Below are 26642 nucleotides of genomic sequence, written 5' to 3'. Positions count from 1 at the left end.
CGATCAAGGCGGAAGCTCCTGCGGTGAAGAGCCATGCATTTCAGCTGACTACTGAGGAGGCCTGAGCAGCGGTCAATGGTTTGTCGGCCCATGTTCTCTTTGATTTGGGGGATACCCGATCATTCGTATCCCTTGCGCTCAGCAAGAAATTTCAAGATGCTCCAGGGACTGTGGATTCCCCACTTGAGGTGGAGATTGCGGATGACCGCACCGTGAGTGCTGCGAGGGTTTATCGGAGGAGCATTCTGAATGTGTTCGGGGAGATTTTTGCTATCAATTTGGTTCTGATTCCTTTGTGGGGATTGAAGGTGATCATCGAGATGGATTGCTTGGGGCCCAATGGGGCCATGATAGACTACGATCGTCAGCTAGTGAGAGTTTGAACCCCAAGTAGGGGAGAAATAATTATTCATGGAGAGAGAGCCTCGAATGGGCTAGCTCTCTGTTCGGTGGCGGAGGCTAGGAGGCTTCTACAGCAGGGTTGTTCTGGGTACATAGCTTATGTTTCCGACATGAGAGTTGAGGCCACGCCAGATTTGAGCAGCGTTCCAGTTGTGCGAGAGTTTCCTGACGTATTTCCTGAGGAGTTGCCAAGAGTACATACGGAGAGGCAAGTGGAGTTTTGTATTGATTTAGTGCCTGGGGCGGCTCCGATAGCCAAGGCACCGTATTGTCTAGCTCCGCCCGAGATGCAGGAGCTGCTAGACCGATGATTTATTCGCTCGAGCAGTTCCCCGTAGGGAGCACCGATTTTGTTCGTGAAAAAGAATGATGGGTCATACAGGACGTCTATCGATTATCGTAAGGTGAACAAGCTAATGGCGAAGAACCGTTATCCGCTTTCCGAGGATTGATGATTTGTTCGATTAACTCCAGGGTGCATCTTGGTTTTCCAAGATTGATCTTCGGTCGGGATATCACCAGATGAGGATTATGGATGAGGATATATTGAAGACGACCTTTAGAACTCATTATGGTCATTATGAGTTTGTGGTGATGACATTGGGCTCACCAATGCTCCAGGGGAATTCATGGATTTCATGAATCGGGTTTGTAGACCGATGTTGGATCGGTCTGTGATAGTCTTCATTGATGATATTTTGGTCTATTCTAAGACCAAGGAGCAGCACGAGCAGTATTTGAGGGAGGTATTAGAGACCTTGAGGATGGAGAGGCTATACGCCAAATTCTCCAAATGTGATTTTTGGTTACATGAGGTGCATGTTTTGGGGAACATCATCAATCAAGAGGGTATTTTGGTCGATCCAGCAAAATCAAGGCGGTAATGCATTGGGAGATTCTGAAAAACGCATCCGAGATCCGAATTTTCTTGGGTCTAGCGGGGTACTATTAGAGATTATTCAGGATTTCTCCAAGATCATCGTACCCTTGACCCGATGGACCAAGAAAAGCGTGACCATTTGGTGGGGTCCAGATCAACAGTCGGCATTTGAGACATTGAGGTAGAGATTATGTGAGGCCCCGATTTTTGCACTACCCGATGGATTGGACGACTTTGTAGTGTATTGTGACGCTTCTATTTTAGGATTAGGAGTGGTTCTGATGAAGAGGGGGCATGCGATTGCTTATGCTTCGAGGCAATTGAAGACTCATAAGGTGAATTACCCCACTCATGACCTAGAATTAATTGCGGGTGGTGGAGTTTTCCCTCAAGATTTGGAGACATTACTTGTATGGGTCCGATGCACCATTTTCACTGATCATAAGAGTTTGAAGTATTTGATGGATCAACAGAACATGTGACAGAGGAGATGGATCCATGTACTAAAAGATTATGATTTCGAGATTTTGTACCATCCTGGGAAGGCCAATGTGGTGGCCGATGCCTTGAGCCGTAAGGCGGCGAGTGCTCCGATCTGAGATGTTTGCCTGAGGATGATGACGATTTCACCTCTATTGGATATGATCAAGGAGGCTTAGGTTGAAGGACTAAAGAAGGAGAACTGGAAGGTGGAGCGGATTCGGGGGCAGGTTCCACTTTTTGTTCGAGATGGTCGGGGTCTATTGACCTAGTGTGGTAGAGTTTGGGTACCGACTTCCGGGGGTGTGAGGCAAAAGATCTTGGGGATGGTGCATAAATCCATGTTTTCTATCCATCTGGGGGCCACGAATATGTATCGAGACTTAAGATTGAGTTATTTGTGGCCCTGCATGAAGCGGGAGATTGCATGGTTTGTTGAGAGGTTATTGACCTGCAGGAAGGTCAAAGCTGAGCATCAGAGGCCCCACGGCAAGATGCGGCTGCTATCTATTCCTATGTGGAAATGGGAAGAGATTTCTATGGATTTTATCACAAAGTTATCTAGGAGGGCTCAAGTTGTGGACTCCATATGGGTTATTGTGGACAGGTTGACCAAGAGTGCTCATTTTATTCTGATCTCCAAGAGTATCTCGACTGAGAAGTTAGAAGATATTTAAGTGCGGTAAGTAGTGGTTAGACACGAGGTTCCAGTGTCTGTAGTTTCAAACTGTGATGTTCGTTTCATCTCCAGGTTTTGTAGGAAGTTCCATGAGGAGTTGGGTACTTAGTTGCATTTTAGCACTACCTATCAGCCCCATAGTGAGTGGACAATTCAGACGCTCGAGGATATGTTTCAGGCATGTGTATTGGATTTCGGAGGGAGTTGGGATACTTACCTTCCACTAGCAGAGTTCTCATACCACAATAGTTATCATGCTCCTATTAAACAACCTATGTTTGAGGCGCTTGATGGTAGGAGATGTAGGACTCCAGTTTGTTGGGGGGAGGTCGGACATCGAGTTATGGGGATACCGAAGTGGTACTTAAGGTGACCGAGTTAATTCAGCCTATTCGCGACCGACTTAAGACAACATAGAGCAGGCAATAGAACTATGCGGATAGGCACAAATCGGACCTAGAATTTCAGGTTGGGGATATGGTACTCTTAAAGGTGTCACCTTGGAAGGGTGTTATTCGGTTCAGGAGGTGGGGCAAGTTGGGCCCAGGTTTATTGGCCCGTTTCGGATTATCGCATGGGTGTGCAAGGTTGCATGTAAATTGGACTTGCATGAGGAGCTTGGGCAATCCACAGTACATTTCACGTTTCTTAGTTGTGGAAGTGTGTAGCAAATGAGTCGATGGTTGTATCGCTTGATGATATTCAGATTGGAAAGAGCGTGTATTAAGTGGAAAAGCCAATTGTGATTCTGGACAAAGAAATGAAAGCCCTCCGGAACAAGGAAGTGAAGTTACTAAAGGTGCAACGGTAGCACCGAAGGGGCTTCGAATGGACCTGGGAGCCATAGGACGAGAAGAGGAAGCATTATCCGAACCTTTTTGCATCAGCAGATTTCGAGGACGAAATCTAGTTCAAGTGGGGGAGATTTGTAATGCTTGGTTCATGTATTATTCATTTCTTAGCATTTTTTTAAGGATTTGGGTTGGAACTCGATGAGTTGGGGAGCTCGAACTCGTTGTGTAGGAATCTATTTGGACGTAGAGTTTAAGGGTCCAACTCAACGAGTTAGGGAGCCCCAACTCGACGAGTTGACTGCCAAAGATGAAACCCTAATTTTCGAGTGTTGCACTCTATATAAAGAACTTAAACCATCTTGGATGGCCACCCTACCAACCTCCCTGTCTAGAGAAACCCTAGATTTGTATTCCATCTTGCATCTTGAGTGTGGTGAGCTTAAAAGAGTGGTTTTTGGTGATTCTTGAAAGTAGCTTGAAGGTGGGAATCATCTATCTTGAAAGTGTGGCTTTTAATCCATAAAGTATTCTTCAAAGGCAACATTTTTGAGGTATAAAGTCGTCACCTTGTCATGTATTCATCTAAATCTCCCTATTTGAAGCTTAAGCATGATATTTTTTTTTTTTTGGGGGGGGGGGGGGTTGGTTGAGTTTTCCAAAAGATGAGCCTTAGAGGGTATTTCTGGCATGCATGGACGTAAAGTTGGAAAATTTACTTGTTTTGCCTACCTTTGGACATTAGATCTATGTTTTGGGATGTTGATATGGGAGTTTTAGGGCTTAATAGGTCAAGACCCTCTTAAAGAACCTAAGGTTTGAGTTTGATGCCTTTTGGAAGGTTCTTAAGGGTAAAGCTGGGAACTTTACCCTTTTAGAAATCATTTTTGGAAGAGATTTAAGGTTGGGGCCCTTGGATCCATTGGAAATAGCTTAATGCATTAAGAGGCTGGAATCCTCGCCAACTCGATGAGTTTGTTGGTGAACTCGACGAGTTGATGGGATTTTTCACGATCTGATCAGACATTAGGTAAACTCGACAAGTTGAAGAGACGACTCGACGAGTTGGGTCAACTAAGGACGTTAACTTTGACCTTTGACCTTGGTTTTAACCAAGTTTGACCTTTATGGGTTTTGGGGCATGTTGAGTTGCAATTACAGAAATTGTTTATGTTTTGGGGTTATGTAGAGCAGATATTGGAACCTCAACCTAGTCAGCTTCTATGTAATTACTGAGGCGAGTCTTCTCACCATACTAATGGGTCGAAGGCACCAAGGCCGACCCATTAATTGATATGATATGTTTGTATTGTACGGGAAATGGTATGTTATTTGATTTACATATGGGCTTATGTGAAGACCATGGGGGAAGCCCATGGCACTTGTCAAGACCATGGGGGAGCCTATGGCATGAGGATATAAGACCGTGGGAGTAGCCCACGACATTCCATTGAAGACCATTGAGGGAGTCCATGGCAATTTGTATGTATATGTATGAGCACGAAATTATGTGATTGTCTGATTTGTGTGATTGGGAAACTCATTAAGATTGTGCTTACAGTGTATTTGTATGTTTCAGGTACTTCTATTGATAAGGGCAAGGGCCCGGCTTGTTGACGAGGCATGCATTCTCCGGTGTTTTGACATTTAGCTCTTTGTACTCTGAATTTTCAAAGTAACATGGATATGTATTGGGATTTTTATAATTAGTATGGTTGAGGTTATGGAAATAAAAGTTTAAAATTTTTATGAAAATTGGGTTGTTGCACTGCTAGCCCACAAGGCATATTGTTATCCCACTGGGATTGCTGATAGTCCATAGCGTTGCTGATAAACCATAGTTGTTTATTTATGTTGTGTTGTATATGATATTTTAGGGAACTCACTAAGCTTTGTGCTTATAGTTTTGGATTAATGTTTTTAGGTACTAATCGGATTGTGAAGGTGAGACTATACACACCCATCAACAACTTTATGATTCGAGATTATGCATTGTCTTCCTTATAACTCTGATTTTTGAATAACGGTTTATGTAAAAGTGGTCTGAAATGAATGTAATTTTATTAAAAATGTGTCTTTATTTTACATTAAAAATGGGTCTTTAATTTATATTTAAAATGAAAATTTTATTCTAGAATTTTAGACATTACGAGTTGGTATTAGAGCCCTGCTTTGATGGATTCGGATGAACACTCGTTGGATTCCAAAATCAAACTACGAATCTGAGAGTTTTTATAAACCTTTTTGGAAAAGATTCATTTAATGAGAAAAAAGATAAGATGCGATGTGTACAGTCAGTTGGAGCGCGGAAAGTGATCTCCCAAAATATCCATACTTTATTTATATGATGTATTTGAGTTAGATTTTATATGTGTTATAGTATGACTTGCATGCTATAAGTTAGGCTAAGGATCTACTCATGATTGCATGCTAGAGTGCCTGCTTAATAGAGATGCCTTTATGTATGATACATGACCTGTTAGAGATGCCTGATAGTGTGTAGACTAAGGATCCTTCGGAATTGCATGCTGGGATTACTTAATCCTTAGGATTCCTTGTTTCCAGTTGGTTTTTTGTTGCTCAAATGATGCTTGCTTTATGCTATGTTAAACCTATACAAATGTTAGTTAACTAATAAGAGAATACATTAAGGTGGGTGAGTATTTCAAATGTTGCTTGCTTTGCCCAACTCTTGTTTGAGTCCAACCATTGCAGTGCATAATCTTTCAGTCGAATGAATGTTTCATCGTTATTGCATGTAATTGTATTTGTAAGATAGTTAGTTGACAATCGTAGAAGTTTCTTTTGCAACTGATACCAGGGTGGGTGAGTATTTATAGTGACCTTGGAAGAGTAGTAGAGTGTGCTAGTCTGGTCACTTGCATATGAGGAAATCTGAGGTGGAAATCTAGGAAGTTTATGGTGGCTTCTAATCATATTGATGTGATGGTACACCTACCAATGGTGGAGTTCCTTGAAAAGTGTTAAATATTCTAGTGTGTGCATATGTGTGAGAAGAATCCAAGAAGGAGAATCTAAAAAGAGTGGTAGTGGTCAGGTGTAGTTAGTTAGGAACTTTAAGACAATTCTTGCGACACATACGACTGGGTGTGGAAGGTAGTATGACTCGTACTATTGAAAGCACCAGATCCGTACATTGATTAGAATGGGTCGAAAAGGTTTCTAAGGAGCTAGTGGAGGGTAGATAGTGTGGTACAACACTAGCATTAACTGTAGCCATCTCTGTCGCTATCGGGCTTTTGGCTATGGTTGTTTAGAAAAAGGATGAGTCTGGAAATTTTTCAGGCCTTAGTGGCTATGGCAGTTTTGGGTCTGAATGGTGTTGACCTATGTGAGTTTTCAGGTCTCAAGGGCCTTGCTTAAGGTATTGTTAGTTTGAGTTGTGGGACTTAGGATGGAAGCAATTGTGATAATCGGTTCGAGGATTTCTGCCTGAGACTGAGTGATGAGCCAATTGCTAGGGGTATCATCTTCTACAATGAGGTTGTGTTTTTGAGTCTATTGTGCTTGAGGGAGAAAAGATTGGATTAGTGTCAGTCAAAAGATATGGTGTTCTACTCGTCGGTTCCTGCTGTAAGAAGCTAATGCCTGGTTCGCAATAAATCACTTCTGTTTTGTAGCAAAGAAATCATCAAGATTTGATTGTTCTTTTGGATTCGATTCCAAAGTAATGGTCTGTGACATCCCCATTTTTCATGGCCAGAAAAGACCGATTTTGTTTATGCTTTGTAAAAATCAGAGTACTTCTTTTCATAAAAATGTTGCGGAATTTGTTCCCAGAAAAACACGATAAATACGTTATCAAAACATTTTCAAAGAAACGTATTTTATTCATTTCAAAACGTTTGGGATGTCATTGTCAATACAGAAACATAAGCATAAACGGAACTTACATTTATTTACACTAGTGATCTACATCTCTTTAGTCTCTCAGTGTAATGTGACTTCGTATCAACACCTGTAATATAAATAAATTGAGTGGGTTAGGTTGGGAAAGCTGGTGAGTACATAGGGTTTTCAACCCACAATAATATAATTATCATGTTTAAACAATCAAACAATCAACCCAATTACCCATCCTCATTATCTTCTTTAGTCTTAAGGATCTACCCTAAGAATCAGCTATTCCTCGTTTATTCATTCCTAAGGATCATCCTAAGGAATCGACACAAAGTACTCTGACAACACTTCGTTACTCTTAAAACAATTATCCCTTAACGAAACCTAGTCTCATTACCACTAGAGTTTAGTCGAACGTTTGACGAGACTAATTTAATAGTCTAGCTATTATTACTATTATATAAGCGTTAAACAATACTTATATAACCCATAATAATAGCCCAAATACTCCTTATAAGGTCCTAATAACATTAATATATTGAAACATAAGCTATACTAAAGATAGGATAGGTACAGATCACTTACAACGAGTTTTCTCGAAAACCGGGCTTCACTGGAGCAACATTCCTGAGCCGAAAGGCTCTTTTCTCGGGACTCTGGGAGCCTTAGGGCTTCCTTCGGGTGCTAGGGGGTTTACCTAGACTTTAGGGGGCTTAAGGGAGCTTAGAGAGAGAAACTAGAGAGAGAAAGAAGGGTTTGAAGGTGTGAGGAAGTGAGGGAACCCGACACATCTATTTATAGGGGTGCTGACTGATGGACTCGTCGAGTAGGAGGACCTTCTCGCTGAGTTGGGGCATGTGGCAGCCTTCTGGTGGTGCCACGTGTCCAATTCTGGTGATGCCACGTCACACCTATCGTGTATCAGCCTTCAAACTTAGAAAAATCATAACTCTCGCATACGAGCTCCGTTTTTTATGTTCATTTTTTCAACGCTTAGGTAAAATCAAGATCTACAACTTTATTTAGACTCTGTCAGCTAATTCTCGACCGATCTCAAATTTAACAGTAGGAGGCGTTTAGACTGTTAAATGACCGCGAAGAATTCGTAACTCCTTCATACGGACTCCGTTTTCGTCTATCTTTTTACCGTTGAGTTCCTATTAATGAGATCTTCAACTCTCATTTAGGTCGTGTAAGCCAAAAACCGCTCGAACTAAAATTCAAGTTTCGGGTCGTGCACTACTAAGCCGAATCATAGAAAAATCATAACTTCCTCATACGAAGTCAGATTTGGGCGTTCTTTTTATGGATGTTCTCGGTTTAAAGTATAATACACCTTTGGTTTAGATCACCAAGGCTAAAAAGTCCTCCAACATAAATTCACTATTTACGTCTCCCGGTGCCGTGCCGGTTTTGCCGAAAAACTTCGACGGGTCATAACTTCTTCGTTATAACTCAGATTTTGGCGTTCTTTATGTGTACGGAAACCTTGTAACATATACTAAATTTTGGTTAAGATTATTTATTCTAAATAATATTTTTCTGAAAAGTCGTTTTCGACACTTATTGCCTTTAAATTGACTAGCCCGGATCTACGGGCGTTATAATTATCTCCCCCTTAGGATGATGACGTCCCGAAATCATCAACGAAACAGGGTAGTATAATGATTCCATATGTTATCTCTTCATCCTAGGTAATAATCGTAACTTCCTTATTTCTTCAAATGAGTATCTAACTCTTGGACCCCATGACTGCAGGCAGTGCTCAATCCTGCACTTGCTCCCTATCTCACGTCATACACTAAATTATGACATTCAAGTCACAATCTCGATCCTCATTGGATACAAACTTAAGATAAGTTCTTTTATTACTAAAATGGAACGATGTGTCATATTCTAATGACATATCATCGTATGTTGCAATGCTTAGATTCAGGTCTCTTAGAGTCTTCCAGAACAGACTATACTTTCCTTCACGTTCTAATCTCATCTTAAAAGGTAGCATTTCTAGCTACAAGCAACTTTTCACGATACCTCTACTGATCGCTTTTTATTTCAATCTTTCATCTTAAGTCAGATGCTACCTCGAACTTGATTCTCTGAACCACATAACATACTCAGTGTAGTCGGAGTCAAATTGATATGACCACTAGGGTCGGAATAACAATCATCTTCTTAGTCATTACCGAAACGATGGTAACGACATACTCGAATAAAACAAAATCAATTACTAGCTTCTTGGTAACTTTGTGACTTTCCCTGATCCAAGCGTGAGTCCTGTGCTTCCGGTAGTATATGCATCTACTACCTTTCACACCTACTCATACTCGTCCCAAGTATTGTCTTGCAGTTTTCCAAGTCACCATGCAAGAAAATCACATAACAATTTAACACACCAGATAACAAAACGAAGATTTTATTATTTCTTGAAAACTATTACATACGTGTTCATGTTCACCCTAGATTATGCCTCTAATAAGCTACATCATATGATTCTATCCCTTTGTCTACTTCATAACTCGATCTTCGAACTTCCTCATCCTTGATTACTCGCGTTGTTTTCCGCTTCATCAAGAATCATGTGGAATGCCCTCGGCCTTGGTGGTGTGTTTGGCCTTGTTGCATCATTATTCTTTGGGCAATTCTTTGAAAGATGCCCCCCTTCTTTACATTCATAACACAACCTCTTGTTGGATGTACACTCATTGACGTAATGCCTAGACTTTCCACACTTGAAACATGTCACCTCCTCACCGCATTTTCCAAAGTGTTACTTCTTGCATTTATCACACCACCTTGCTTCATCTCCTCCTCCAGACTTCGGGAATTTTCTCTCCTTGTTAGACCTTGAAGAACCTTCATGCTTCCTTTTCCCACCAACTTCAGCTCTCTTTAGACCCTTCTCTCTTATCTGGGTCTCCACATTCTTAGCAGGCCAGATGACGTCTTTCAGAGTGGTCGCTTGCTTGACCATTGGACCAAAGTCCATTGGTAATTTGTGGGCAAACTTGTTGACCTTGGAGAGATCAGTTGGAACTAGATAAGGAACGAGCTTCATTTTCTCCGTAAAATTTGCAGCATACTCGGTGACACTCATCCTCCCCTTCTTCAGATTCTGGAATTCGTTGTTGATCTGTAGAAGATCCTGCTCAGAGCAGTACTGCATCTTTAATTGCACTAGGGAATCTTCCCAAGACATCTTGCTTGCTTCTCCCTTGGGCATCGTGTTAGCTAGTAGCTTCCACCATCTCAGTACTCCAGACTTTAACAGAGGGACCGCAAGTGTGATCTTCTGTTTGTTGCTACACTCGCAACTCTCAAACATTGTCTCCATCTCGGAGATCCAGTCCATAACTTCTACCGGTGATGGGCTTCCAGAAAGACTCGGGGGTTTAGATGCCATGAAATCCTTGTACTTGCATCCACGTCCGTCATTTCCTCCATCTTGATTGTCTTGTCTAACTATTGGTGGGTTGGATTGACCAACCGTCCCACTATAGTTCCCTCCTTCTGACTGCCCATCATTCAACTCGGGCTGTTCAATAGGCATCGTAAGTTCCTCTCGATTTTGTTGAAGTAAACGCCTTGTTTCCTCCATTTGACGATCCAACATCATTTGGATCATCGCTTGTACCCCGACCATTATGATTGGCTCAGGTTCGGTTACTACAACATGTATTTGTTCAATCACTGGGGGTTGTTGATTCCTATTTCCATTCATGTTCCCGACTCCACTTCGGGTTCTTGCCATCTCAATCTATACACCAAATCAGGCGGTCGGTGTGTAATGACGAGAATTTAGATAGGGAAGATTTTATGATTGACGTATAAATCTCCTTATTACTCCGAAAAATTACATGCCAATTCTAATACCATAATTAAACGTTTAGAAATCTGAACACATAAAATTTCTAGATCCGGTCGGCAACAGACCATAGATCCGATCAAAAAATAGCATATAGCATCACAAATCATTTAGCACATAAAAGCATTTTAGGCATCCTCCCTAATTGAGCTAGTGCTTGTGTCTATTCAGGTGTATTACCTAAATCCATTAGACACACTCCTCACAATCATTGCTTAACATTCTAAGTTTAAGTCTAGAAACAAATCCATATTCCTGGTTCGCTTAAACTAATGCTCTGATACCAACTGTGACATCCCATTTTTCATGGCCAGAAAAGACCGATTTTGTTTATGCTTTGTAAAAATCAGAGTACTTTTTTTCATAAAAATGTTGCGGAATTTGTTCCTAGAAAAACACGATAAATACGTTATCAAAACATTTTCAAAGAAAAATATTTTATTCATTTTAAAATGTTTGAGATATCATTGTCAATACAGAAACATAAGCGTAAACGGAACTTACATTTATTTAAACTAGTGATCTACATCTCTTTAATCTCTCAGTGTAATGTGACATCATATCAACACCTATAATATAAATAAACTGAGTGGGTCAGGTTGGGGAAACTGGTGAGTACATAGGGTTTTCAACCCACAATAATATAATTATTATGTTTAAACAATCAAACAATCAACCCAATTACCCATCCCCATTATCTTCTTTAGTCTTAAGGATCTACCCTAAGAATCAGCTATTCATTGTTTATTCATTCCTAAGGATCATCCTAAGGAATCGACACGAAGTCGAACGTTAACAAGGCTTATAGATTACAACTGGTGAACACGTAGTCCAAAACATCTGGTAAACACTTAGTTCAAAAGTAACTAGTAAACACACTTAGTTCAAAATACCTATTCAACACTTAGCTGAAAAATACCTAGTGAACACACTCAGTTCAAAATACCTAGTGAACACACTCAGTTCAAAAATACCTAATGAGCACCTAGTTCAAAAACACGTACAAGTTACGAGCCTACTAGCGTTCCACTGGACTGTCTAGTATCGTCCATGGTCGTCATCTACACTCCACTAGATGACTGGATCACTGTCAACATTGATGTCTTTCATCGTGTTATCACAAAACAACTATTTCATCTACCCATGTTTTACCCAATACATTTTATAGATATAAAATACATATACAGTTTAAATTATTTAAAACATGTATAAAAATCTTTCACCTAGCATAGACTACAAGTATTTAGACAATATGCACACATAGCGCGTAATTTATATTAAAATACTTCATATCTATGTGTAAGATGAAAAGGACTATGCACTCACTTGATAAGGTGGTGAGTCGTCACTCGGACAACACTTCATTTCTCTTAAAACAATTATCCCTTGACGAAACCTAGTATCATTACCACTAGAGTTTAGTCTAACGTTTGACGAGACTAATTTAATAGTCTAGCTATTATTACTATTATATAAGCGTTAAACAATACTTATATAACCCATAATAATAGCCCAAATACTCCATAGGTACGACTCACTTACAACGGGTTTTATCGAAAACCGTGCTTTGCTGGAGCAGCGTTCCCAAGCCGAAAGGCTCTTTTCTCGGGACTCCGGGAGCCTCGGGGCTTCCTTCGGGTGCTAGGGGGTTTCCCTAGACTTTAGGGGGCTTAAGGGAGCTTAGAGAGAGAAACTAGAGAGAGAAAGAAGGGTTTGAAGATGTGAGGAAGTGAGGGAACCTGGAACCTCTATTTATAGGGGTGTTGAATGGTGGAATCGCCGAGTAGGAGGACCTAATCGCCGAGTTGGGGCATGTGGCAACCTTCTGGTGGTGCCAAGTGTCCAATTCTGGTGGTGCCACGTCACCCCTATCGCGTATCAGCCTTCAAACTTAGAAAAATCATAACTCTCGCATATAAGATCTGTTTTCAATGTTCATTTTTTCAACGTGTAGGTAAAATCAAGATCTACAACTTTTATTTAGACTCCGTCGGGTAATTCTCGACCGATCTCAAATTTAACAGTAGGAGGCGTTTAGACTGTTAAATGACCGCGAAGAATTCGTAACTCCTTCATACGGACTCCGTTTTCGTCTATCTTTTTACCGTTGAGTTCCTATTAATGAGATCTTCAACTCTCATTTAGTTTGCGTAAGCCAAAAACCGCTCGAACTAAAATTCAAGTTTCGGGCCGTGCACTGCTACGCCGAATCATAGAAAAATCAGAACTTCCTCATACGAAGACAGATTTGGGCGTTCTTTTTATGGATGTTCTCAGTTTAACGTATACTACGCCTTTGGTTTAGATCACCAAGGCTAAAAAGTCCTCCAACGTAAATTCACTATTTACGTCTCCCAGTGTCGTGCCGGTTTTGCCGAAAAACTTCGACATGTCATAACTTCTTCGTTATAACTCGGATTTTGGCATTCTTTATATGTACGGAAACCTTGTAACATATACTACAACTTGGTTAAGATTATTTATTCTAAATAATTGTTTTCCGAAAAGTCATTTTCGACACTTATTGCCTCTAAACTGACTAGCCCGGATCTACGGGCGTTACATGGTCATGTCGCAAGTGGGGTATGTGATGCAGATTTGAGAAGATCGGGTGTAACCGAGGAGATATCAAGATGTTCATGTTTTGGTAGGAGAGAGTTCTGTAGGTATGTTGGATTTGTTAGGGCTACTATTTGAGTATATGTCAAGGGTTTTTGAAGCGTTAGAAGAGGATGGGGTTGTGGATTGATTCTCCAAACGCAAGGTTTTCTATACGTAAGGTGTTCCATCAATAAAATGGTGTTCTAGTTGACTTTGCGAACTTGAGGTGGTAATCCTGGGAAGAGTTTCCGAGGTCTCCATTTGAAGCTTCTGGTTTCTTTATGATTGTTTGGATATTAACTGAAGGAATCGTCTTATGCTATGTTGTATTCCGAAAGTTAAGGTTGGTATGTATCTGGTTGAGCTGGTATAAGGCTTTGATGTTGTAGACATTAGTCGATGATGGTTCGAACCCTACATAGGGGAGAACTGGGTATTCTGCTTGGAGGATCATCAACCGATTGCTTTTATGGTTTTAGCACTATGGGTCAGAGGAATCTGTGGTTCAGGTATGCTAGATTTTGGTTCGGGTTTATTGTTGAATAAGAGAAGGAACGTGGGCTACCATCGAAGTGCTCGTGGTTAGGAAGTTTCTTGTTGCGTTTTGCAAAGGATCCGTCAGAATCCTCCATGGTTGCTGAGAATTTAAGGACTGGTCAGATTGTGGGTATAGAGTAAGTTGCTGTTAGGTTTATACCTTCAAGGATGCATACGCTCTCCTTACAACATGGAACTAATGGGTAAGGAATTTATTGTGGTGAATAGTTCCTTTTAGGAGCGCTAGGGATCTTGATAGAGGAGAATTGAGCTGCTCGAGTTGTGCATCAGATGTAGGGATCATTGTTACCCTATTATATGAGTTAGTTATCTTTAGTAGATATGGGCAAATTATTGATCGGCCTCAGAGTTTGGTAATAGTATTTTTGTTTAGGAATTGTTCAGTATGTGTGGGATCGACAAGTTTATCTTTTGATCCAATTCTGATCATTGGTTATTTCGTTCTTCATCGCCAGCTGAGGATATTTGATGTAGCACCTGGTTTTATGATGTTTCTAATACCGGAATAGTGAGTTGTAAATGGATTGAGTAAATGTCTTGGGGTTAAAGGGAGTAGAGTCTAGACCCTTTCAGATGTTGATAATGATGGATTGAGCGATTCAAGACCTCAATTTGTGCTTTGAAGCAAAGGGTAAAATGGGAAAAGTAATATTTGGGTTTCTTGCTAGAATTATGGTTTTAGATCGACATGTATTAAGTTAAAAGTAATTAAATATAGTTTTCGAGCTCCTTTATACCTCTCGATGCATATAAAGATCGACGTAAACGGATTTGAAACGAATAAATTATGACTGCTTGAAGTTGGAGTGGAAATGGGTGAAAACCCGTCGTCACGAGGTGTCAGGCATGTTGTCAGGATGTGAGAGCTGTCACGAGGTGACAATCATGTTATCATGACGTGAGAGTTATCATGAGGTGATCGCTGTGTAGCCCAAGCCCATGCATTTTAGGGTTTTCAACGTACTTAGTGGTAAGGATTGATAAGCTCTTAATTAAGATCATAAAAGTTGCATTATGTTCTATGTAAAATTCTCAGCAATACCCAATACTTCTCACAACCTTAGAAGCGTAAAGATATGATATTTCAATTTATATCAGAGTTAGGTAGTGTTTGTTTTTTGTCTGCAGATCTACGTGGCCTCTTTTGTCTGCGCCGCGCAGACCACGCTCAGACATTAGCCTTCGCAGACTGTTTGTTTTTTTGAAGACTGCAGACCTAAAAATGTCTGCGCGCCCTCTTCTTGGCGCAGATGTGGACCATAGTCTTCTAACATTTTCAGACATCTTCTAGCCCAAAAAAAACATATATATCTTAATTTTTTCATGTTTTTTTTAATTTATATTTTTTTTTCCAACTTTATTAATGATACACAATTTGAAAAAAAAAATTACAAAACTTAAAAAAAAACATTCGACGATACAAATATGATATTTTTGAAAAATTTATAAATAAGATTTATTACAATAATAGTCGTTGAAGTTTGTTTATATAAATATGAAAAAAAATCATAATATATTCTTATATTTTTTTCCCAAATTTTGTAAAACATTATTTGTTACAGTATCGTCAATTTTTCAAGAAAAATATTTATGGTACATTTTTAATGGATTTAATTGAAAAAATCGTAGTTTATTTCCATCCATCCATATATATATATATATATATATATATATATATATATCAAATTCTTTGATCACTAATTATAATGTTTAGTTATAACTTTGCAACCAAAGTTGTTGGCTTTTATCAAATATATATGTTAATTTATAGCATTTTTGTTTTTATTTTTATATAATAATACATAAAAATTGATCTAGATTCGTTAATTATTTATAACAAAGTCATAAAAATATTAAAAAATCATTTTGAAGTTTAAAAAAATCAGTTTCTTTAGATTTCAATTTATTTTAGTAGCTCGTAGATGTTAAAAAAACAAACAGTCTTCTTTTTTCAGACTGCAAACGTTTGGTCCACCTCTTCTACTATAGAGGTCTATAGATGTGGTCCGCAGACTGCAGACATTTTGCCTTAGAAAAAACAAACAACACCTTAAATCCCAAACACGAAACCAATGTAATACTTTTTACTTATTACCAGTTGAAAAGAACAATTACAAAATCTGTTATCTGATTAACTGGATCGATAAAAACCTAGCTAGGTGAACAGACTAAAAAAAATTTAAAATCAAACATTCATTAAATCCCAAACTAAAACAACTAGATAGAATCACATTATGAAAACTAGATTCGATAACTAATCACGTGAAAATTACTAGTCTAATACAGAATTGAAAACTAGGGTTTTAGCTAGACATGGCTAAAAATAGATCTAAACTAGTAAAAAGAAACATTCACTGATTAATCTTCTAAACTAAGTGTAGGAGATGATTCACATATTCCAGGTCTGCAGAAAGTGCAGAAAAGTGCCAAAAATCACCATCAGAAGTGTATTTTGTCACCTGGAACCGTCTCCCTCTCCCTCTCCCCCCCCCCTCTCTCTCTCTCTCATCTAATCATGAGGTTCATATTTAAATGCAACAAAAAAGCTTCCATAACAAGTTGGCAGTAAATGCGATCACTAATATCAGAAATACGATAACAGATTTGAAGATTTTTTTCCAGTATTGCCCTTAAATGAAGTATGAGCTATTTCTAAAGTTTTAATAGTTGTGTCACAAAAATGCGATCACAAAAATAAAAAATACACTCGTAGTTTTTGGTTTTCTTTTTACAGATGACTTTTTTCGACCTTGCAAAACCTAGAAACATTTATACGATCGTAGAAATGAAAATTGTCATTGTGGAAATGGATTTTGGGCTATAATTAGACAATATTCTTTAGTTTAAGCATTCCAAGTCATTCCTTAGCATCCGTCTTTAGTTCCAACTCCATTTAGGCTCTAAGTATGCATCTAGTAGCTCCCAAAGTACCGCTCCACTCGAATTATCTGAAAATGACACAAAAATACTAGCAGTAGGGAAATTCTAATAAAACACATGAGTTGAACATTTTTTATGCTAATAACATGCAAATGTACAAAATATGATGGTAAATGTTAATAAAAAATACCATAAAAGATGCATAACATGGCGTCAATCAAATCTCCTAAAGCATGAACCTTACTTACCCTCAAGTATTGAAAAAGGTTAAACATTATAAACAAATTTAAAGATGTAGAAGACCTAAAAAGAATTTAGAACAAAATAAAGGGAATCACCACCTAGACGACAGTCTCAATACATTTATTGTAGATTCATAATTCATATTTAATAAGTCAATCCACGCTTGAGTAAATAATTTTTACGCTGAATTAAATTTGTGAAAAAAGTGTGTTTTAAAAAATAAATTCACAAAAATTTGTTTATAAAAAACTTAGCTTGATCGACCCCTCCTTTTTCTAAACTTATCCAGTAAACGCAATAAGCTCCATTATGGACAGAAAAATCCAAGCTTACCCCTATGATTTCACCGTCAAGGGACCTAACTCATTACACCGCATGTCTTCTTTGTCTTGATCAACTCTTCAAATTTAACTTTGCTTGGTTCTTAATTTTGACTTAAACTTGATTTGGATTTGTCTTTGAATTTTATATTTCTTGAAGTTGCTTGATGTACCATTTCTAACAAGTACATTGACTGGGCGTGGATTTTACTTTTTGGCCCACCATATCTTCAATGTGTAAAAAAAATGATAATAAACTGTGTGGATATAACAAAAGTTCCCTCTTCAACTTAAAAGGTGCATAAACTATAGGGTTCAATACTTTATGGAAAGAAAATAGTTATTCAATCTAGGTTCCTTTTAAGGCATTTAAGTGTTTACCTCCAATGTGTAAGGATCCGGGTGTTTTCTCGATTCCTTGTAAATTAGGTGACCTTAATTTTCCAAAAGGAAATATTGACTTAGGAGATACATTCAATGTCCTTCTATTTTCTATTTTTGAAAAATTACAATTGGGAACTTTAACAAAGATGGGGACAATTTTCCAGTTGGTTGACCACGCGACAATATACCTAAAAGATGTACTAGAGGATGTTCTTGTCCAAGTGAATAATTTGACCTTTCTCGCTGATTTTTACATTTTGGACATGTGTAACTAGGACATATCCGATACAAACTCTATTATTTTAGGTAGGCCATTCATGAATACAACAAAAACAAAAATAGATGTTTTTAATGGCACAATTTCAATGGAGTTTGACGGGGAAGTGGTTAATTTTAAAATGAATGAAGATGACTTTCCAACTGATAAAGTTTCTTTTAATTATCTGGGTACCAGCAATCCTTTGTATGAGGATTGCTGTGAGTTTTCAAATGTCTCTGTGCAAGAAATATTTATAGACATGAAGTTATTTGACACATCAGAAGAGTTGCAAAAGGAAATGCTTAGGGAAAACGAAGAAGAATTAGCTACTGAAAAGAAGTTAATAGAAGCCGAAAAATCTAAAGAAACATCAAAGAAGGAGCTGGAAGAAAAAGGTAACCTTGGGGAAGAAGATGAGAAGTTGATTTCTATTGAAGAAACATCATAGACTAAACTGAAAAGAAAACTGCTTTTGGAAAAAGAAAAGGAGGGAGAGGTGATTTCTTTGGGGGTTAGTGGAAAATTTTCAAAATAACTGAAATATTTTCGCCAACTTTTAAAGTTTTCTTTAAACATTTGGCATAAGAAGGGATAAGTTTGATAACATCTAAAAATGAAATATTTACCTCAATTTTACGAAAAATTTCCATAATATACTCATCCTTCTGATCTTGCTTCGTACTTCTCAGTCGAGATGGGAATGGTACAACTGGATTGTACTCCTTCAGATTCAGCGTGGTTGGTTTTGGGGTTTTAGTTCCTTCATCTTTTACATCTTCTTTGTCAACCAAAACTTCTTCATATTCTTCTTCAACTTCTTATTTTGGTTCAGATTTTCTTGTGTCTTCATAACTCTTCCGACTTCTCAAGGAAATAACACTCACATTGTGATTTGGATTGTTTTTAGTGTGCGCCGGTAACTTTTCTTGAGATTCCAGCCGACCTACAAAAGTGGCAAGTTGAGCCATCTGTTGTTCTAGATTCTTGATACTAGCTCTGGTTTTGTTCTGGAATGCTTAGGTGCTCATGGAAAGACTTTTTACAATATATTATAAGGACACACTAGAACTACTAGCTTGCTGATTTGAAGATTGTTGTTCAAAATTTAGATTCTGATAATTTTGTTGATGATGATTTTAAAAGTTATGTTGAAAATTCGGTTGCTACTGAAATCCTAGAGAATATTAAAATTGGTGTCTTTGTTGATAATTCACTTTGTAATAAAAACTGGGAGGCCTATTAAAGTTTTAATCTTGCTGGTATCCTCCGACAGCTTTTATTGGAGCCACATCTTCTTGCAATAGTGGACATGTGTCTGTTGAGTATTATGTTTCACACGGCTTCTTCGCAACTTCTTTTTCTTTTTTTCAATAATAAAATAACTTTCGTGAAATCAGAAATTTGGGACTTCAGATGAGCATTGCTGACTTCGTTTACTCGCCTTGGCAGGATTGCGTACCACTCATCTTTGTTTTCCAGAATGCTTTGACTATATCACCAACTTCTCAATTAGCTCCCAGATTTCTGTTGGTTTTATATCACCAAAGGAACCTCCACAAGAAGCATTTATCAGATGTTGCTCCTGTTGGATTTAGTGTCTAAGCCCATAACTATAACCGGGATGTACTTGACCCGATTGTAGCATGGTCCTTTTGGGTTGCCTTCATCAATGCAATTTAAAAGGATGGACTTTTGAGAATAAGTTTATTTATGATTTATTAATATATTACAAGTATAATATATTAATATGAAATCATATTATTTAATTAGTATTGAACAAGAATTAATTTGGAATTAATTTAGTGATCAAAAGAAACTAATTAAATATATGGGGATTGATTGTGTAAATCAATGATTCTAATAGTGTGGGCTAATGATCCATAGTTATTTAGGATGGGCTAAACCATTAAGATAATCCATGGAGGTTAACCCATGGAGCCTAAGTATATGAAAGGTCATTAGGGTTTGCAAAGATGTCAGCCTAGCCTTATAAATAGAACCATCATTAACCAAAATTGGTTGCACCTTCTTAGTGAGCTAAGAAACTTATTCTCTTAAGCCACCTCTTGCATATTGATTTTTGTGAACCATTAGACCCATCACACTTCGGGTGCTGAAGCTTCAAAGGCCAAGAACTACAAGTCCTTCATAAAGGTATGTCACCTAACTAGTTGTGTCATTCAATTTTTCAAATGTATGTTAGTAAGGTCAATGCTTTGGAACACTGTAAATATGCATCTATAATTAGAGAAAACATAGATCCAACGCATTTAGGGTTGCATGTGCACCATAGGAGTGTTATAGTGCTCAAAACCCAATAGTGGTATCATAGCCTACGATTGTTTTGTATTATATTTGATGCTCACTAGTTTTTCAAAGCTGAAAAAGTAGAAATTTTGGCCTCTAACTGGTGAACTCGTCGAGTCCATGAACAGAATCGACGAGTCCACTCAGTAACAGAGCAACTCGCCGAGTGCAGTTCGTGGACTCGTCGAGTTGATGGCTCTGTTTGCAGAATTTCGAGTTTCTTGGCCTGGTTTGGATTGGGAACACTACCACAAACTGTTTTAGATCGTTGTAAATGTTTTTTATGATATGGTAGTGCTTGTACTCATCCAACGACAAGATAATTGTCAATGTTTTAAAATAATTGTTGTTTCTATATGATAAACAAAATTACTTTCAAATTGTTGACTTGAAATTATCTTGTTTATGAGTTTAGTTAGATCATGAATTATGTGATAATTTTAGTTGTTAAAAAAATGATCTAAATGAATTTAAATGACCTCCAAAACTTTTCCTCATGTTATGGAAAATGAAAAGTCTCATACATTAAAATGGCATGAAACTCATATGTTATGAAAATGAAAGGACAATTATCAAAAATTAAGATAATAGGTTAATCATTTGTATTATTTGATATGAATTGCCTTGCTACATGAGTGAGATTAGATCAATAGAATATTATATGATAATTTTTTGTTACAATTGATCTAAATATTTTTAATGAGTTCCATAACTTGTCATCAAGTTATGGAACATGAAAAGTCTTTTGATAAATGCTTTTAATGAACTCCATAAAATGTCCTCAAGTTATGGAAAATCAAGAGTCTTTTCATAAAACCAATATTAACTCATAAGTTGTATAATTGAAGAGTTTTTACAACTTTCAAAACGTGCCCTCAAGTTTTGGAGTTAGTAAAGTCTCACTACTGAAACTTTAATTCCAAACCATAGAGTTTTAAAAATTAAAACTCAAACCTTATACTTTATTATATTAAAGTTAATATATATATATATATATATATATATATATATATATATATATATATATGTATGTATAAAACAAGTCGGTCTTAACGTTAGTAGGCCTCATTCACGAAGCCGGTCTATAAGGGGGGTATAAGGTTATTTCCTAAAAAATGGTGATTTAATGTGTGTCCACTCTCACCCACCGCTTCGTTGACTGGTGGAGGGTAGTTAGCCGAACGGGTAGGATAGGACATTAATTCTCCCTCACTAAAACTATAATGATAAAAATAAATAAAGTAACTAAACTCTTATTAAATTCCCAATCTTAGTTACTTTTTCAAAATGTGAAAATGGTACTAATACATGCATTTACACTTTGCACCTTGTTAAGTCGTTAGTGGAGTGTGTGTGGCTAACCAAGACACTAATCCGAGACCGAAAATGTGTGGCAAAGGGTAGCTTGATGTTAATCATAGATCAATAGAGCGTGTGTGGCTAACCGGCACATTGATTAGGTGATTTGTAACATTAGGTGTACCAAACTAATTTGTATGGTTATTCACACCTTGTTTGTGATCCTCGGCATCCCAGTCATAAACTTGAAGGGCAAAATCGAGATTTAAACATGCCATTTAAAAGTTCAATGAATTTCAAAGGATCTAGGAATTTCAATCTAATTAAAAATTAATAATCTATTTCGTTTTTCATGGTGGAAATTGGTAAATCGTCATTTACCTACCTTCAAATATTTTACAAATGGATTACGACATCCCTCTTCGCAATTGTAAAACATTGTGTTGGGTCCTAGCCTTAATATTTCGTTTGGGTGTAATATTAAGGACTTAAATCAACTAACTTGAATTTCTCCCTTTATAGATGTCTAGGTCAGACAACTATTGTCTTCCCGAATCTATTGGAAAAGGCTTTCCACATGAAAATGATATTCCACAATATCATACCTCACTTCCTCCACCTCCTCCAATTATTTTCCCTAACCGACAAGCTCGAAGACTTGAAAAGTTCAAGGTCACTTAAGCCCTACTAGCAATGAAACATAAAGATGTAAAGTCTGTATATGTGCTCATGTCTTGGACATAAAGCTACATATTGACAGGATGGGAATGTTGGGTGTCGTGTTCTCGGGGAAGTTGGCTATTGACTTGGTTCTTTAGTCACTTCCTAAATCATATAATGAGCTCGTTAAAGACTATTATGTGACAGATCACAACATGAACCATATTGATCTTACCTATTTTCTAATTGCTACCAAATCAACAATGATTTGGCACACTGGTAAAGCAAATTTGATTGGAAGATCTACTTCCCAAACTTCCATGGACATTGACAATGGAAGCATTGGAAGTCCAGAAAAGATTTCTCTTTCCAAGGGAAAGGGAAAGGCTAAGTCTGAGATTGTCTCGTGTACCATTCCCAAAGAGTCCATTTGTTTCTATTTCCAAGAGAAGGGGCATTCGTTTGCGAAGCTGCCCTAACTACCTGAAAGATCTAAGAGCTGGTAAAGTAAAAAAGGTTTGACTCTGCTTTAGGTAAGTTCAATATATTACTCTATTAAGTTCATACTTATAGATTCTTACTAAATGATGTAAAGTTATATTTTGATGTTTTGTAGAATCAAAGAGAAAGAAGGAAGCTGAAAAGAAAGGTATGTAGAGTCTGATCGCGAAGAGATGGATTTCGATCTCATGGTTCGATGATCGGATTTTTGAGCTGCTGCTTGAGAGTTATGATAGATTGCTTAGAAATTTGTAATAGCATAGTTTTCATTTGTAATTGCGTTATTGTTTCCGCAATTATATAAATAAAGAAATTTTTTTTATTACATCTTGTTTTATATTTCCTTGCATTGGCATATGTGAAAATTCATGTTTTTATTTTTAGCAATATGGATTTGATTCTTTCGTTTGTGGTAGTATCTAAATTTACCAAATAAAGAAAGATTCTCATCACCTAAGTTTCAGTTGGATAGAAACTTGGGATCATGCAACTTGTATTGTATGATGAATGAGAGCCTTCAACTTTGGGAAATAAGGACTAATTACTTGTTCACATGTATATGTGAGTCAAGTGACGAACTAGGGTATTGGGTACACTTGGTTGTGCGCCGGTCAGGTCCACCACAAAGAACGATAAGACTATTCGTTATGGCTTACTAAAGTTAGTAAATATGGTTATGCTTACAAGATTAAGTATAATTATGAGTCATTGAAAAGTCTCATTGTATAGTAGAACGAATAAGAAGCATCAAAGTCGGCAGAAAGATAAAAGTTTCTCCAATATGAAAAGATGGGAGAGTACTTGAGTATCGTGTTTTATGATCATCTTAATGATTATGAAAACCATATCACAATTTGACCCTCTAAGGACGCCTTAGTGCATTTGTTTGGCTAAGAAGAGGAATCAGGAATTATTGAAATAGTTAAATCAATTAAGATGAATCATGCTTCGTTCCAAAATCAAATCTTAGAGTCATCCTCCAAGATTGTATATTGAGTGACATATCAGCAAATGTAGAGTAAAATGTTTTCTACTCTTGTACATTTGAAATTGTTAAGTTGTAATGTTTTTGATAAAAAAAAAGATCAACTAAGACCGATTGTCAAAAGTGTTTGTCTTGATAAGAAATCGTACTAACTCTTGAATATTTGTTTGTCAAGCAATGTTTCTTGACAGAGAGAAACTTATATGTCAAGAGGTCAGTGGGGTCTTAAAGATCTTGAAATGTTTTAAGAACTAATCAAAATTCAAACCTATTGTTAATCACTAGCACACCACTTGAGGTTTGTAACTTATCGTGTTTGACATATTCTTATTTTTGTGCCCATTCCAGTTGGTTGACTATACATGTGAGTTCTATGAGTTCTCAATTGTTTGCATTACAACTTGGAAGCAATGGTAGGCGCTTGTGCTGCCAGGTGGAAAGGAATTAAGATTAAATAAGTTCAATCCATATGAGTTTGGATTTATCACTAACCTTGTCTTAAGATTATGGTTATGAGAAATTCACATGGATAGGAACATATACACCATAAAAATCTAAGTATCATAATGTTTATCTCCAATTCATGAAAATGATTGTGAGGAAATGATTTCACTAAGTAGATTTTAAAGAGTTAGAAATTGTGATATTTTCATTCTCAAATTCGATTATGACTTTGACATCCCTCTTCATAGTTCGAATTGTGAGAAATGGAAAAAGGTATAAACATTTGAGACTTATTACTGTAAGTTCTAAAATTGTTTAGACACACATATGAGCTTTCTAAAAAAAAGTGTGTGAGCATAGACACAGGCTTATCGAAGCATCTCATGTCAGAAATCTGAACTTTGGTAAGAAAGTCAATAAAGTATTGATTTCTAGAAGCCCAGCTAATTTCTGGATCTATGTCACAGCTAGTGGGAGCATAAATGTTATGCAAGTAACAAAAATAATTGCTATGCTAGTAGGAGAATAATTATTAAGGTAAGTGTTGCAATTTAGCAATGTTAATTATAGAAAACAAAGTTTTCAATTTGCAAAGTTGCACGAATGAAAAGTTGTTTTGCTACAATTAAGGGAGAGGAACTTATACTTCATTTCAATTCTAAAAGTTTAGATTGAGATTTTAATCAAATTTAGTCAAGGATATACATATGAATATTATTATGTTGAATAGATTCGACATAAGGAAATTCTATATACGGAAATGTTATAGCAAGAGACTGGTAAAGTATTATGTCTTTATGTAAGACATTATGAAATTTATCCCATATCCTTTGGGTATAGGATCGATTATATATGCTATAATATTCAAGTGTTCTAATTTTCCAAATGCCTAGGGAATTAAGAGGGAAAAAGGAATAGAACCGTATATGTTTAAAGTGGTTAAACAATTGTTAAGGAAAATCTAAGGTTCGCCAAGGACTGGTTGCTTATGGGCAGTTAGAAGTATAGTAATGAATGGACCATATTGACATTATTATTGCAAGATAGGATTCTATTAATAATGAGTTGTCGTATCGAAAATATGGAAACATTTCAATAACGGGAGTTGGATATTAAGAATCTATGTGTAGGTTAGAAACTTTTATGCAAGAGGGATGTCCAAAGGAATGTGCTTTGAATTTGAGACTTCGGATCTATGGAATTGTCTTGTAACAATCTCCGATGGAAAGTTTCTGTAATTGACAAAGTCTCCGTGACTTGTGTATATAGTCATTACAAAAGTATCGTTGCATATAAGTTTAGAATCCAATAAATTACAATAAGTTGCAAGAACTTGGTGTTCTTACACTTACGATAAGGATTTGGAATTGTGAATTGAGTATCGTTGGAAATGTTTACAATTGATCTATTTCACACAGTAAGGACCATAGGTAAACATAGTATGCATGCTTGGAGCATGGGATAACTATTGTTTTAATTCAAGTATCAGTTGATAAATCGAAACAATATATAATGAATAATGTGTAATCAATATGGTGATTAAATAAAAGTTGTTTTATTTAAACTCAAAAGTTTTTGGGCCATATAGGATTAGTATTATTCTTGTGTTTCAATTTGCATGTTTTGACTTTTCGAATAACAAGATTATTCAAACCATCCACGGTCGATCATACGTTGGAAGTAAGTATGAAAGAAGACTGTCATGAGTTGGCGTCTAGATTGTCTAAGGTGTTAGACATAGAAAAAGTTTGCTACACCATTCATGAGTGCTCCTAAAATAAGATTTGAATATTGGATTCAACCCGCGCTCACTTGAATCAGTTCATGGAATTTATCACGAGTGATCATGAGAAGATAATATCATATAGTCTTCAAACTAAGATATATGAGTTGTTGACTACGAGTTGGTTGTGCATTGATGACATGAAAACGCATCAGTAACTTGATGTTATCAAAACATATCGTTGTGCATGAATTAATGAGTAGTTAGTACAAGTATATAATGTCTAAGTTCATATGTTCCTTTTATCCTAAGAGGATTAAAAGCGATATGTTGGGCCTATCGATGATTCTGTTTTGACTTATGTACCGGGCCCAGTCAGAACTATATAAACATGTTCAGTTATGTTCTATGTCAAACAAATCGGAAATCGGGAAACAAACTGCTGGACAATAAGTATGACATTGTTCCATGTATTTGTCCAACTGATATCTTGAGAATAGAGGAATATATTGTTGGATAA

The sequence above is a fragment of the Lactuca serriola genome, chromosome 3 (assembly GCF_051521515.1).
Source record: "Lactuca serriola cultivar US96UC23 chromosome 3, Lser_US96UC23_V15, whole genome shotgun sequence".
NCBI classification, from domain to species: Eukaryota; Viridiplantae; Streptophyta; class Magnoliopsida; order Asterales; family Asteraceae; genus Lactuca; species Lactuca serriola.
This window is presented reverse-complemented; position numbering follows the sequence as displayed.